The 16,922-nt window shown below is 39.2% G+C and overlaps 1 protein-coding gene across 1 annotated transcript in view; it reads left to right on the forward strand.

Moving 5' to 3' along the window:
• The window catches only part of LOC139697622 (uncharacterized), a 61,004-nt gene that overhangs the window by 17,367 nt on the left and 26,715 nt on the right, over positions 1-16,922 (forward strand). The window lies entirely within an intron of this gene.

A 16,922-nucleotide genomic window follows, 5' to 3' on the forward strand; every position in this document is an offset into this window, starting at 1 on the left:
TGGTCCCAGCATAATGAGAGAAAACACCCTTGCAGAAAAGTTTAGAGAGTTTGGTACTATATCAGCAAAATAATACTTCTGTGTCTATACGTAGCTTCCACTGGAGTAATCAAAATTATTATCTTTTGTTTTCTCGTTAACGCTAATTCAGATCAATAATAGTTGGAAGTAGAGAAATAAATTGCCCAATTTTTGCATAATTATTTATAGCGAAAAAAATATGAGTGTATTCTTTGGAATGAGTAATTTTATTCTATTCCGTAGAACTGAAACAAGTCTTCAGATCTAGAGACTTGGTATTTCACAATAAGATATCCACCAGCCTAAAAAAGTATCACGGTAAAAGCTTTGAAAATATAATCGAATTTATAATGTCATTCATCTGAAAAGGGAAAAACGGTAGTAATTACTAAGTCTCTTTTGTCTCCATTGAGGAGCCGCGAACAGCTCACATGATCATATAACTTACATTAACAAGCCACCATTGGGTCAGCCACTAACGAAGACCTAAGGCCCTATTACTGTTTCTGGAAAAAACATTTGAAATGTAGGGATATCAAGCTTGAAGATAAGCTGAAACAAATGTTGACAAAAATTTACCGGAACTAAAATATGAATAAAAAACTTTGCGTTTGCTTCGCGATTGATAAATACATTAAAGTGCTTGGATTCGCTTCCATTAACTTCAACACCAAAACTAGAGTATTCTCCCTCAATTTGATAAGGGCAGTTTAAGCGTATTAGTATACGATTCTCGTTCGCAACATATTCAAATGAATCGGAATTCTCTCATTTATTAAAAACTTTATTCGTGATGAGAGAACTTAGAAGTAAATAATGAGAGCGCATTGCTCCTGGAGTATGATTTTTGTCCGTTCTAGGGAAGCTTTTGTCTCCCCTTACTGTCCAGGGTTAATAGCATTAAGTTTCAAGGTATTCCGATGGGATCAGGCATTAATTTAAACAAAAATTACATAAATTTAAGAGCAATATGATATCCTTGTCCTTACTGGAGTTCGAGCCTGCGACATCAGAGATGCCTGGCGATTGAAGTACTGTCAAGGCAAATCTGACAGGCGACGGACTGTATAACGGAAGGTCGTAGCAAGAAATTGAGAATGCAAAGAGATGACTCCATCATAGGGCACAGGGTATGTAAAAGAAACTGGCATAAAATGTGGGGGACCAACCCAAACGTTCATAGTTTAACGAATTCCGTGCAGAATGAATTCCATGCTAACATTTTTCTGCCACGTTCAGTTACTTATATGAGATTGTATATCATTTTTGAACTAGACAGACTTATATTTGTAGCATAATAAAAGAGTATATTAAACTCAACTAATTTATTAACATTGTGATTTCAAAAATTTAAAGGATTTCATACGAATTTCATAATTATGCATGCAAATCCCCATTAAAAGTGTTAATAGAAAACCTACGTGTAAATGTGATTTTTAGGGTACGTTTTGACATAGCTTGCCGTCGAGAAATTAGTGGTATGGGTATTCCTGCTAAAAATGTCGTTTGCCGTCCTCCAAAAAATATTTCAGGGATTTATTTTCTGTGATACAAAATTTTTTTTACGTCTTAACAGTTGCTTAGAGCCAATTATTTAAAACGAATTTTCGTGTATACAGGATATCTGTATTCATTGAAAATTATAAGTGCTTGGCTTTCGGGTTAAAATATAAGCCTTGCAGAGCGAGATAGGCAATTAATTAGCGCGGTCGTCAATGAGGGGAACGAACAGGAAAGGTGAATGTCTAGGTTGACAAATTGGGCTGGAGGGACAAAAAGTTTGATTGACACGGTCCTGTCAAGGGGTTTTCAGAATGCATGTGCTCCTAAGGCTTTACGCTAAAATATGCTTCCGGACAAAGGACATAGAAATAGTAGAGCTCACAACTGTTTCGCAAATGTTACATCTTCTTAGTATGCAAATATTTCTTTCCGAGTTCTAGAAGAAAATATGATTCATTCAGTAACTCATTCAGAGACATCCTAAGCAAGGCAACTCCACGTTAGCCCCAACTCCAATTCCTGACCGCAATGCCTAATGCCGTCAACTCTGTTGAAACTCACAACGTAACCAAACAGACGTTTCCGAGACGATTGCGTGAGGAAGTACTAAAATACCTTTCGGAAAGAAAAGAAATAGATACACGTCATGTACCGAGATATCCCAAGTTTCACGGAAAGTCACCACTTTTTGCGATGACGGGAGATTTCAGTGTGATGAGCACTGCCTACTCCGACCAGAATAATAAACGTATGACCGCAACACACGCAAGTGACGTAGGTAAGCTCTGCCAATCCGACGTCCGTTCAATGTTTGAAGACTCGGGCTCTCGAGAGCGACTTTCGGTGTCGCAGTCTGCGGATGTCGGCCCCGCGAGGGAAATGACAATCGAGGTGACGATCGACAGATGGCGAGAGGCAGATACGGAGAGAGAAGAATGTCCGGGAACCTAATCGCTTTCCCACGAGACCGCAGACGTGTGAAAGCAAAACAAAGGTCCATTTATCATGCGAAGCAGTGGTCAATTTTTAATAAAACATCAGTTTTCAGTGAAAATTTTATGAAAAGAAAGTTTCACGCAAAATTATGGGATTCCGCAAGTGCACGTGAGGTCGCTGGGATTTCGGGGTAGGTGTTCTGACGGGCACGGGACGAATTGTTTCTGAAAACTTAACCTCAAAGGAGTCATTCGGAACAAAATGCATAGATAGTGTGCGGAGAGAGGATGCTTGCGAGGCTGTGCGATGTTTCAAAGAAGCAGCGGGAAATGATGCGACAGAATTTGAATCATTTTTACTCCGTGAAATTTTCGTAGCTGTACGATAAATTTTCAATGGATTTTAAATATCGACCGTCGATATAAAGTGAATTATTAGTTGACGACAACCATTGGGATATTAATAATTTTCGGTTTTAATAATTAACATCGACCATATAGATTAGTTATCGAGTAATATTTGCTATTGCATCCATATCGTCATATCGACAATATCGTCATATCGAAAATAGTGATCAACCCTCGTTAATATGTGCCTTCAAAGTATCCATATCAGTTTGGTCTACATGAAATACACGGACATAAATTTATACTACACAGTTCTACACTTAGAACAACAACAGTGGTAAAAAGAAAATCTTCAGAGGTTCATGAGAATCTGAATCAAAAAGACATTGTGTTAATGGTGAGTGAATATGGGCGTTACACCACAGCCTAAAAGATAGCATGCAAGGAATAACTGAATTTGATCATGCGACTCATATTTCAAACTCTTAGTCATGATGCAAAGGATATTGAGAGTTTTTAAGGGTGCATTGAATCTTTCTTAATGTACCTTGAAGGACCATCCATTCCCGGAGAGGAATCCAAGCTCCAAACAGAGTCACGCCAAACAAAGCACAAAAGGACAGTCTAATGAAATAATATTGGTTCAAGTTCTCTGAAATGGAAGGGAAAGTGAAACTCCCAGGACATATTATCTCATCACTCAGCACAGAAATACATACTTACATGGCATTGCGCTACAAATAGGATTTTCCAACACTGACCTAAGAGATCAACAGAACTTGGACAAAACACGTCCCAGTGCTTTCTACGCTTAAGTCATATCAGAGAGGACAAGACATTTTGATATATCTGCGATCGATCGACGTGTACACAAACACTGCAAAATCCAGCTATTAAAAAATTTTTAAAGTTGCCTAACCCGTTTACCTCCCAGGAACAAGAGTGCTAAAGTGTGGGATAGTAATCCGAAAACACTTTAAATAAGATGCACGCACAACTTCCAGACCATTGAGTGACTTTGTCAGCCGTAGAAACCTGTATTCAATTCTGCTCAAATGAAAAGATGCGGAGGTCAGAAAATATTTTCGAAGCTAAATCAAAAACACGAAACCAAATGCACCTCACACTATCTCACGATGATGTAAACAAGAACCCAAAACACATTACACGCCTTGATTTGCGTAATACCGTGCAGTTTCTTGTTACTAGGGAGCCCTCCAGTCTCAAAGACGGTGAAATAAATAATTATATACCCAGGGCACAGTCGAAGAAAGACTGATCGCGAGGCGTATTTGTCTCGAGGCCAAGTAATAAGCGATTACTACTGTATAACGGGGCCAAGGGCCTCAAGGATGTTCGTGTTTATATTGTTCTATCGCTTAATGAACGTGGGAGCTTCCTATTTCGGCGTTCAACATAAGGCGACTCGGCGAGCGTCCATTGATCACGGGCCCTTTGGGAGACAACTTATGTTTTGGAGGCAACTCATCTGTGCCTACACAATACACCGCCGAGGCATGTGGCAGGGACTTTCATGGCACTATTTGTGATAGTATTATTTTTTAGCACACCAATCTTTCGTTCATGATCGCGTATTAGCCAATATAGCAAAAAAAAGGAATGCATGATTCTATCTTTTCGATATCAGCAAGTACCTCTAAGTTTCTCTAAGAGTCTCTAAGTTTTCTCCTTGTATCCAGTCTGCTAACGCAGCTGTGAAATTCTTACGTCTTATGCAATATCGCACGACTGAAATATCTCTTATAAGTTTAATCTACAGCTGGGTCTTGGAGTCTACAAGGACTCTCAATCAAAGTTTATTTAGTAACTGTCCGACGCCTGGTGTTCCCTCATGGCAGTTTTTCAGTGTTTTGAGCAGTTTTGCTATGTGTCGATAGACTTTCGAATCGATGCTTCCTGGGATGGGCCCAATGCTCTATGATTTCGTGCGTGTTCTTTGGGGCCAACTCACCCATCCCCCTCCCCCTGATGTGTGATATTCCCACGGTATTTCATAGAAATTTCCTCATCGTTTTGTTTCACGCGACTTACCACGTAGTGTTTTCATTAAATGTGCAAACAAACGAAGGCAGCACGCCTGATGTTTTTATACGCGTCAAGGGTGAGAGTGTACAGCGTTTTACAATGGTGTTGTCACAGAACGTCAACTTACAGCGAAGCAGATCTATATACGTGAATTATATTAACCTTGTACTTTCCTAGCCATATATGTGTGTATTTATTCATACTAATGCATTTATAACATATACTTCGGGTAACAAAAAAGCAAAAGTAGTATAGTGGAAGACGCAGTGCGAGGATCTGGAAAGTCTGCAAAAGAAGGGTGAAATTGGTGCGCTATACGAAGGCTAAAACATTAACAGGAAGTAAGAATGGGAGACTCTTGTTAGCAGTTAGATACAAAACCGATAAGGTAATAGTTGAAATAGAAAATATCCAAGAGACATGGAAGGAATATAAAGAAAAACTGTATGGTAAAGAACTTCGGCCAGCAATGTTAGACATAGAAGAGGAACATGACGTAGAGGAAGACAGCTTAGGTACAGGCATACTCGACGATGAGATAGAAAGGGCATTAAGGGAGATGAAACGAAATAAGGCCGTGGGGGTGGATAGCATTCCAGCGGAACTACTAAAAGGTTTAGGAAATTGTGGGAGGAAGAGGCTATATGGGCTGATTCGTAGTATTTATGAGGAAGGAATCTGACCGGAAGATTTTGTGAGATCAGTGTTAGTTCCAATTCTGAAAAAGGTAAAGGCGACATCATGTGAGGAATACAGGATGATAAGTTTGATGTCCCACGCAGCAAAAGTTGTTCTTAGGATCATAAACAAAAGGATAGAGAGTAGGGCAAATGATTACTTAGGGGATGATCAGTTTGGGTTTAAGAAGATGAGAGGTACGCGTGATGCCATTGCAGTAATGAGACTATTAATCGAGAGGAATATAGAACACAACCAGGAGGTATTTGCCTGTCTCGTAGATTTCGAAAAGGCGTTCGATAGAGTGAATTGGGAAAAACCAATGAGTGTATTGCAGAAAATAGGAATAGATTGGAGGGACAGGAGGCTAATCCGCAACTTGTACATGTCTCAGACTGCTCAGGTGCGAGTGGGGAACGGGGAGTCCGGATGGGCTGTGTTAGGAAGAGGTGTAAGGCAGGGTTGCCCATTACCACCGTTGCTGTTCAACCTGTATGTAGAGGAAATGATCAAAGAGGCATGGGAAGAACTGGAGGTAGGAATGAAGGTGGGCGGGGAATTCGTAAAATCAGTTAGGTTTGCTGATGACCAAGCTTTAGTTTGTCAGTCAGCCAAGGGGTTTCAAGCATTTCTTAGTGAATTGGAAATTCAGTGCGACAGGTATGGGATGAGAATCAATATTAATAAAACAAAAGTTATGCGATTTTCCAGAAAGAAAAAGGCTAAGCTAAACATTAAAATAGGAGGGCAAAAACTAGAGCAGGTAGAACAGTTTACGTATACCGGAAGTGTTTTGGACCAACATGGTCAGTAGTAAGGACGTAAGGTGAAGAATTGCGCTAGACAAAGAGGCTTTCACAAGGAGGAGGGAGTTGATGACAGGGACGTTGAGTAAGGATATTAAGAAAAGACTCGTAAAAACTTTGATATGGAGCGTAGCTATGTACAGCGCGGATACGTGGTCATTGAAGCCGGAGGATGGACGTAGACTGGAGGCTCTTGAAATGTGGGTTTGGAGAAGAATGGAGAAGGTGAAATCGACAGAGAAGAAAACAAATGAGGAAGCACTAGGTATGGTGGGCGAGGAGAGGGGATTGTTGGGAGAAATCATGAGGCAGGAAAAATGCATGTAGAGCGTACTGATCAGCAGTGGGATATTGAAGTCTGAAATAGATGGGACAATGTTAGGCAAACGAGGAAGGGGCAGGAATAGGAGAGGGAATTTGGAAGGGATGAAGGGAAATACACAGAGACTTGTTGTAGAGTAGGATGCTGTATTGTGTTTTGTTAGGAGATATTTATTTGGTAGTTGTGCCCATCCAAAACCTACCTTAATCGATATATTGCCTTGAAAAAAATATATACATATACATACATACATATATACTATATCCATCTAGTATTTAGTGAGCTCTTACAGATTCGCCTTCCAGATCATTCTAAGGACGATCAATCTCGTACGGTCAATAGGTCACGGCTGTAAGAAATTCACCACAAAAAACCATATGGGTTGATTAAAATTTAGAAAATTTTACTTCATGTCGACAGTCGCTACTCGGAAACTTGTACAATGACATGTGACTTTGAGGAAAGAGGAGCATCTGACTTGAAATGAATCAGGATTTTTAGGTGCATCGCTGATTCCGCAGATACAAGAGAAAGGGGTAAGGAGTTTCAAATTATGCGTACTCAGGATGTTACCCTTAACCAGCTTAATCCACTCGGATGTTGGGAAATGCCCCTCCCTCGAAGCAGGAGAGCGCAATGAATGGGCCTTTCCACTTTCCAGTGCTTGGCTGGCGAGAGTGCAGCGAAAGTAAGAGATATAAAACACGAAACCATCGCCAGATATCGCACAAGTGACATGACCCAAGCAATCAAATAATAGCATAATATTTTCTGGGAACGCTTTCTTAACGCAACTAGCACACACCTTTTATTGATAAACTACTTTCCAATGCTTTGATTTCCATCACTAAAAGGATTGGTGATGGTTTTCTGAACAAGCACAGGAAATAAGGTGAAAAACAAATAGTTTCTCGGTGCCACCAACTAAAAACAAACGAAGAAACTTTACATAATATTGATATCGGTTTCCGAATGACCTCGGGAGTCAAAGCCATCAGTATGTATCCGAACATGTGTTTGTGTTTAAGGTAAAAGTATTGCCAAATAAAAATCCATTACTCGAGTCGAAAATTTCCTTTTTCCATGGGAAATATGAAAGGGGTTTCCAAGGATATCTATGGATTTAAATGGAAATCGGGAGAAATAGTTCCCGGAGGACCGTTTCCAAACTGTTATGATAAATTTCAGATTTTGACAAACTAAAAGAGAAGATATGCTAATGCAAAGTGCTACGCCAAGATAACTCCTCCGCGACCTGAAATAAATAAATAAACCATTCATACCGAGGGATGCAAAGTACAAGCTTTCCTATTTCCATCCAACGCTCACTCACTCCTTTTTCGATTGACAGTCCTCCCTCGCGTGCATCTGTCGGCAGGTGTTTCCTCACGTGTCCTCTCATGTCATTAATATTGAGTTGCTTCAGCCGAGGACGCAAACGATATAGACGCTCTATGGAGACGAATGACTAAGCTTTAAGTCTGAATACACTTGCGACGGAATAGGGAGAAAAAGTAAGAAGGCAAAAGAATTTTTTTTATGGCAATAATTCCCTCTGGTGCGAGGGATTGCCTGCGGGGATTTCCAGACTCGAATTCTAACTCGCCAGTTCGTTGTTGGTGTCCTTCCAATTGTTCCATCATGCAGCACGCTAGACCCGCGTTTAATGGGTGACCTATGATGCGAAGCACTTTTGATCGTGAATACAACATTATTCTCGTAACATGCATGCAATTCACAAACAAAAGAGAGGATATTATATAGAATATGCGGGCGCAATCGGAGGAAAATGTTGTTCGTACGACGAAGGGGAATTTTCAGTCGAATGCTGAAACTAAAGAACTTAAACCAAGGAGTGGGTAGTGAGACCGCACAATGACGCAATTTAAACCGCATTTCAATACGCGTTTTCCGGGTTTTTCAAATTCGAGATTGTGAGTAAATATTGCAGACGAGCTGCTCGGAGACTTTTGTTTGACTAAACGGCCCGTGGAACGTAAATATATTATTTATTGCACCGTCACCCTATCTCCATAATCTTTTGAGGTGGGAAATAAACTTGAATTGTTAACAAGTCAGCATACCTATCTTTCACTGTGCCCATTAGTTGCGAAGTAGTTCTTGAACCAAAATCCCATTCAGCTTTCACCAACAGTGACTTGAGAAGCGTAAGGTGTGACCTGAGGTGCGGATTTAACTAAAAATTTACAATATTTGCCATCGATATGGTGAATCCGCTTTTTGGCGTCGGAGAGTTCTGCCTTCCATCTTATGAGAATCAAGAGGTTCCCGAGCATATGAGTGCATTTGATGACCTTGAGCAAACCGGCCTTCGCTGATTGAAGTGACGTCATAGTTATTTAAAATGTGTTTTTTTCCTTGCCAGAGGAAAATTGGTTATTTTTGGCGCCTGAAGAGGATTTCACCTAAATATCGACACGAATCCGTGGAATTAGCACACCCCTGAAATTAAATTGCTCTGACTGCCACGGACACATGTGTATGCATCGAATCATATCATCTGAAAATATTCAGGTGGATTAAAACCATCATGAATATGGAACTGGGTCAAGATTTCAAAATGTGTACCGAGGGATGGGAAGTGATAGAAAACATAAGGTCCCTTGCTGAGTGAGTGTTCAAAATAACAGTAGCTGATTGAAATCATTATGGACACAATTAAATCTGCGGCATGGAGAATCCGCAATGGGAGGAAACCAGTCAGAGCTGGAAATATCGAAATTACTATGGATAATGGGCTAGCTATTTTAACATGTATACTAACCAGAAAGGCTGAACCTGATAAATACGGACAGATAGTATTTTGCGTGCAATCTACAGGCCTTTATTGCATGAATAAGTTTCATTTCACCCGGTGAAATACAAGAATAACATTTCAGACGAAAGTTTTTCATGAAATCTGGTGCTAGCTAAAAGTTGCTTAATATATACACACTCCGTGAGGTCGTGCACCCATTTCTTTTTAAATGCGTCTCTAAATTCAAAGAACACGGCCAAATCCACGAAAGTTACTTTAACGAAATCATCCACTGATGTGCATCGAAGATTCGAGAATTTCACCGGGTAAAAATCTTTCGCGCTTGACCGGAATCCAATTCAAGGCGAATGATTTTTACACTATGTAATTCTAGCATTACATTCCTACATATTTTTTCAGAAATTACGTGTATAAATGAAAAAGGGCTGAATTGCAATTAGTTAAGATATCTCTCTTTATGTTTATGTTTTCAACAGAAACTAATGCTCATAGATTTTACCTGTAAGTTATGGCAAACCTATTCAACCTAGATACAACGCGCGGCTCCTTGCGATTCTCCATTGCCAGACTCTACTGAATTACGTTCACTAAATTTGAGTTAAAAGGTACTGGAGTACTACCCCTGTGACCATTGGTAACTGCATGCTAATTTGCATGGCAATATGAATACATTCCAAAGAAAAACTTTGTTATTTTGACTATACTTGATTAATCCGAATGAACACAAAAACATGGCGTCAAGGAAGATAATTTGTATAAGCTCTCTTTCTATCTCTTGCAGAAAATTGGGAGTTATGTTTGATGATTAATTGCTTTTTCACTTTCTGTGGTTTCAGCCCGATTTTTGTCCAACTTTTTAGGATTTTTCTCATGGAAGAGAATTTAGTGAAAGTTATCCTAAAGTGATACCACAACTTTTCATCGCAAATGTTTCGGTGAGCACAAGAGTGGTCGCAAAACCACTAAGGAGGGCCGGACTCTAAGCCTGATTTAAAACAGAATACAAGCAAATGATTTGTAATTGCGAATATAAACCATCAAAGTAAAACACGGGGAAATAATACGTAAGAGCAGAGCTCACGTCGAACTAAATCCCGTCGCATGTCAAATGTAACACATTCAGGATTTAAATGAAGTTACTTTCCTCGAGCTGTTTGAAATTTTCACTGAGTTATGGAGCACGGAAAATCCCCTCACTGGTTATTCCGATGGCTGAAGGCATCACCGAGATTGAAACAGAACTTTCCAGTTTACAGCACAATTATTGGCATTAACGCTCTGCTCGAAAGGATACCACACTACCTACGTAATATAAAATATAACCTAATATACAGCCCATTACTAATAGCCGGCAGAAGAATTTTTAAACATTCCGTCTTTAAATATGACAGGAGCTTCGGTAAATGAAATTCTAGTCATGGGTTCCCACCACAGTTCTTTGCGGTTAGGAAGAAAGTGCTTTGCCGGCAGTCGGTCTGGCAGCGCTGGGAAAGTAAACGGCTGCCGGTCATCAACCGCCATGATACTTACAATAAAACAATCTCATTCAACAGCTGTCACGTAAAAACGGTTACATACATCGTAATAAAGGAAATATCTACAACATGCACTCTAATATAACAACCTAATAGATTCCATTAGATAACCAAAGCATCAAGTTGATTTTTAACTTAATCTGCGTCGCCGTCCATGTTCCTACGCTCCCGTTAATCCTCCTCATCCAAGCCAGACACCTTGACAATAAATGGCGCAGCAGATCGTAAATTTGCATAACTAGTTCCCGCGTTTGGCAAAATAATCGACCAACCCAGTTCTTGATTATCCATTCGCTGAAAAAACAAACATTCACCACTAACTATTGACTTCACTTGGAGTATTTCTGGGTCATATTCAGATTGGCAATTAAAATCCTGTATCAGAAAATACTCTAATCCGGCTCATGACTTATCGGTGAAATTTAAAAAAATTCCCATTTCATGATACGTTCAGCATGGAAGCAAAACAGTTCGTGCACGACAGTATATTGTACGCGTAAGTTTATAGGAAGGTTATGAAAAAGGACGGGTGTAAGAAACAATGAAAACGAAGATAAAATTCAGCAAAATAAGGTTGATGTTCAATATTCAGGTAAAAATTAACAATGCAAGATTCGAACAGGAGAGATAAGACCGACTGTATGGTACGATCTTCGGCGATGAAATACGGAAAAAGGAGATATACTGGTATGGAGTGCGGCAAGCGTATACAAGTATGTTAATCGGCAACTTGAAATCTCATGCATCAATAAATGTGGAATTAATCCATTTAGGTAATATATTTACTACATCATGGAGGTGTGATAAGGATGACCCAGCTAGTGAACAAAGGGAATGTGAACATTATATGGACTGGTCAAATGATTCATGAGGAATTCTTCAAAGTTTAGAAGAAAGAACAGGACATTTATGAAACGAAGGGATGGGGATAGGAGGATATATGATGAGGAACATCCGTTAGAATTGAAGTTAAAAAGAAAAACTTTTAATTACTAAATGTATACTTTTTTTAAGATGTAAATACAAAAACTTCTCAATGCAAGCTGCAAGTGAAAGAGAATTTCTTGAGAGAAGAACACAACAAAGAAAGAAGAAGAAGAGAAAAACATAACAAAATTAATCGATACCTAAAAACTCTTTTCTTTATTTCAGCCTCCTTGGAAACTCGGTGAACAATATTTAGCTTTTTATTAGTGTACCATAAATCATTCGTTCTTTCACTGCGTTGATTAGGGAATAGGTACTGTATTATTAGTAATATTATGCTCGAAATGCAATTTTCCTATAAATCCTCATGTTAACTGTTTCCAAGAATTTTGTGGACAGTGTTGGATGTTTGGATTGGAGCCACTTTCGCTAATCCAAGACGGAACCTTCGAAATTTCGAAATTTTTCGAATTCTTATTCTTTCGAAGTGCACTCCACTAAAATACATATCCCAAACTTTCAAAATTACAAACATTCTAAAACAACACATCCTGACACACTGGAAGGGTTAGAGTCAGGGGGTGTCCAGAAAGACTATCACAAACCATATTGCTGCACATATTTTGGACATTTCACCCGAATTTGAAATCAATGGACATTTCACCCGAAGTAAAACATTATAGAATATCGACAAGAATTACTTCTTGGTAACTTAAATTACAACTTCATCCCATTTGCCCAAACTACGTTTTTTATGAAAATCCCCCTCGTAAGTACGCACCGTCCACAAAAAAAATTCATCGGATGACTCATTTTAAGCCAGAACTATCGGGAGGCCGAAGAAATCAAGTGGGAAACGCTCAGAACTTGAATTTCTTGGGTATTCCTCGAGGTGGGATGGGATGCAGCACGCTCGCTGGCGCCGCGACGTAGCACGCCGGCAATTTCTTTCGTATTCATCGTGAGAAAATGTGCCTGCTTCCCCTTTCCCCCTTCTCTCAACCATTCACCTTCTCCCTACATCCCCCTCACCCCCGGCTCCACTTGAGAAAGAGGTAGAGGTCGCCTCGCGGAAGGCTCACCTTCCCGGCCGGACCTCTCCGTTAGAAGGAATGAGGATGGTTCTCGGAACATCGATGTGCTTGAAAATGAAACGGCCATGGATGGTATTTCCACTCCATCTTCCCTGACTCACGAGTGTTTCCAAGTAATACGAAAGAGCGTAACACGACAGGTGCACTTGTCCGAAAGGCCTAGGCCGGATGCATTTACACCTGTAACTACATTTTGTATTTGACAGAATATACGTACATTTCAAAATATCGTTCAAAAAATCACTCGCGTCTCTTATGTGAAGGTTCGATCTCCATGAATTAACGTTCAATTATGGATGTTACTTTTACCCCAGTCGGTCAGTACTAACCATTTTCACTCCATTATATTTATATCATTATATTTACCTATACATAATGTTTATAATTCTATAAATTACACAGTTTCAGGAGTAACATGGTGGAAATCCTTCATGATGAAAGAAGACTACTCTTCCACATTGAGTATTTTTATCACAACCTAGGTTTCGTTACAGCGTAACATCTTCAGGTCTCTTCATCACCTGAAGATGTTACGCTGCAACTAAACCGAGGTCGTAACAAAAATATTAAGCGTATAATACAGCGTAACATATGTGGAAGAGTGAAGTGTCTTCTTTCGCCCTTTATTATTCAGTTGAATACAGTTGTAGTTGAGATTATTATAAGTCTCGTCACTATTATGTGAAGTGAATATCGTGTTGCTCGCTTCTACGATGTCAAAAGAGGTGCGAGCGAGGTTTAGGACCAACTTGATTATATTTTATCAAAACTGATCATAATTAAACAGCATGTGCTCTTCTGAGTAAGATTGCCATCCATTTGGTTTTTCTAAAACGTAAAAATTAAAAGGAACTAATTGGAGAGAAATGATATTTAACACTTGTGATTTCCACTGTCATATTTTAACTCACACGACCCGGGTTTCTTGTGTCTGGGGACCTTGTTTCATCTTCCGGTACCGCAAATTAAGTCTAAAACAATAAGTTCCAAAAGGAATTAAGTTGGTGGTGTGTCGCGCGAACTGTTACACTTTTTTCATATGTGTGCCATACTAAAATGAGGGTGGGTCTCACATGTCGTCGTATACAGTAAAACTTTACAGTCAGATGGATGGATAAGATACCGTATGGACTGCTGAAGAGTTATATTCTGGCGCCGGGGAAACGATTTTAGCCCATCATCATAATGGCTGGCGAGATTGCAAAAAGAGCTTGAGGTAAATTGACAGCCGGACTGAGCGATACATTTGATATCCCGTGCACAGTCCCCCGTTTGATCACTAACCTATGGAAACAGCACCTTAAACTATTTAAATTACTTGAAATAATTCACTCAAAAATAAAACGGCGCCCAATGATCATTCATAATAAAATCACCAAATGCCATAATGGTTAGTGACCTAATAACCTCTGCCATACGCCCTCTTGGCGGTTTGTGGGGTAATATATAGACGTGGAATTGGGATTGGAGTATTCGGAAACCTACGAGAAATGAAAATGAAGAAAACCATACAGTAAAGTGGACGAGCCGATTAATTGAGGAAGGACTGTAAACTTTAACATGATTTATTGAAATTGAAAAGTTTTATTCTACTTTACGGTGGTAGTGGAGGTGGACCTACAATGCAGGTGACTGCATGACTACATAAGATGTAACAAGTACCCTGAGTGCGCTAAATCAACACAGTTATTCATTGGAAAACATCCCATTTTTGATATCTTATGACGCGCGGACCAAAAACAAAAAAAACCTAAAATATCCTCTTCCATAACAGGTTGAGGAGTTATTTCCCCATTATTATCAACTTCTTGGATAGAAATGAGGCTTTTTGTGGTAGCTTTCACTTCGAGGAACGGATACTCTTCAGATTTCTTAAGGAAATTTAAATTTATTGTCGATTTTACTTTTTTTAATATTTCCACCCGGACGTAAGCAAGAATGCTAATATACCGGTCAGACTGTCGCAACGACTCGCCTTTCCTAGCTACTACCTCCGTTTCTGAGGCTAATTCCACCTCTGAATGGATCCACATGCTTGCTACTTGAGTAAATCGATCTGCCATCTGACTTTGGAGAACTAACACGCGCATATTTACCAAAATCTGTACCCCAACGATCAAAAATTGCCGAAAACAAATGAGTCGGGAAACGGGACTACTATATTTTTCTATTCATAGGGGGTCTCAAATAAGGATCAGTCTGCAGGGTGAGGGGAAACGAATTTGGGTGCACTACCTACCTTCGTAGGGCCTACATACTTCGTCCTCCCGAAATAAGGCCCAAACTTTTGTGGTTTTAATTAACAAATATTATTCCATTCACAAGTGTTTAATCGATTTTTCAAATAATTTATTTACTTCCATAGACTCGAATATACTTAATAACTCCAGCCAGCCAACGGTGGAACGATGATGCACGATAGTCCATCTGGATTCTTCCGGCTAATTGCCTTTTATTGATTTGAGCTATATTCTGACTGTTTTCTACGACATTCTAAGGAGATTTTCAAAGAGGTAGCCAATCTAATCAATTCGTCTCAAAACATGAAGCATTCGTTTGAAAAAAATGACTAAACTTTGACTTCTTGGGGGTCGGGTCATTAGCAAGAAAGAATTTCGAAAAAAGCAGGAGAAATTTCCATTGTGAGGGTGATAGTTAAAAGCCGCGTAATACGTATCACGAGTATTAAGCACTGTATTTCCTGAAATATTTTCCTGACAAAGTGCCGCTGTACCTAAAATTTCTACATGGATGCTTTCACCTTTCTTAGAAAGCGAAATTATATTAAAAGATACAAAGATATTTATTTCTCTTTTTCATGCGTGATGCCTTTATTATTGCTGATTGTCATGTATGTTGTTGAAATGGTCATGACCAACGTCACATAAAAGTCATGGTGCATTTATTGATTGAGATTTCAAATAATGCATGAAAACATTAGTGTGAGGATTTGATCGAATCGGAAAATTATCGAGTGTTACATCAGTCTTTAATGAGATTCAGGAGATAAATGGTATGCAGAGGAAGATAATGAACTTAATAGGAGGGAAATTCTTGTTTCAAATAAAATATATTCGCATCCATTGTCAAATGAATGGTTGGAATTACATTTGTGGGAATGAATATGGACACTCGGGTTGCTTGGGTGCCCTCGTGTATTAGGTATTCTATGCGACAGATATAACAGTGAATTTATAGTATTTTAATGAGTAATGGAGACATTTAGCAAGATAATTCGAGGACTACTCTAGGAGATTTTAACTCTAGTCATTATTTCATTAAGACAAGAATCTAATCAAAGTTTGATCACGGCTTAGGATTTAACACGATCTTCCGATATGAAGTGGGAGAATATAGGAGTAGGTTATTCCATATTATCAATTATACATATGAGTAAAACCATAAGATTTCTTAAACGGAGCGAATGACTCCATTTAAACACTAGGTGTTGGAGTTTTTCTACTCAATATGACAATGCATAGAACATTGGGCATTCAACCCAATCATCTTCCTAATTTCTGGAATAAACTTAATAAAAACTCAATAATTTCGTATAAAATTGATAATTATGCTCCGCCTGTTCCGAAGATTGCATTTTTGGGGTTTTCTCTCGAATTGTATCGTCTCCGACGGAGGGAGAACAGCTGATCGTAATTTGGACAAGGTTCGGAATGGAAAGATCGGCACATAGCCGGGACGAAACGATTACAGTGTTTTATGGCATATTAAGCTCAAACGAAAAGAGAAATTCTAAAGGATATAAATAGATGGCTCTTCTTTTTTTTAAATTCATTAGAAAAGCCAACAAAAATTGGTTTCTGAGTTGGTTTTTAGTCGGGCCAAAGAACTGCTTCCTCACCAACCTATCTTCTTTAACAGTTAGCGTCCGTTTATTGAAAGATCGGAGTTCATATCCCGCTCCTCTCAA

This window comes from Hetaerina americana, unplaced genomic scaffold, assembly GCF_022747635.1.
Source record: "Hetaerina americana unplaced genomic scaffold, ioHetAmer1.1.p SCAF_8, whole genome shotgun sequence".
Classification (NCBI taxonomy): domain Eukaryota; kingdom Metazoa; phylum Arthropoda; class Insecta; order Odonata; family Calopterygidae; genus Hetaerina; species Hetaerina americana.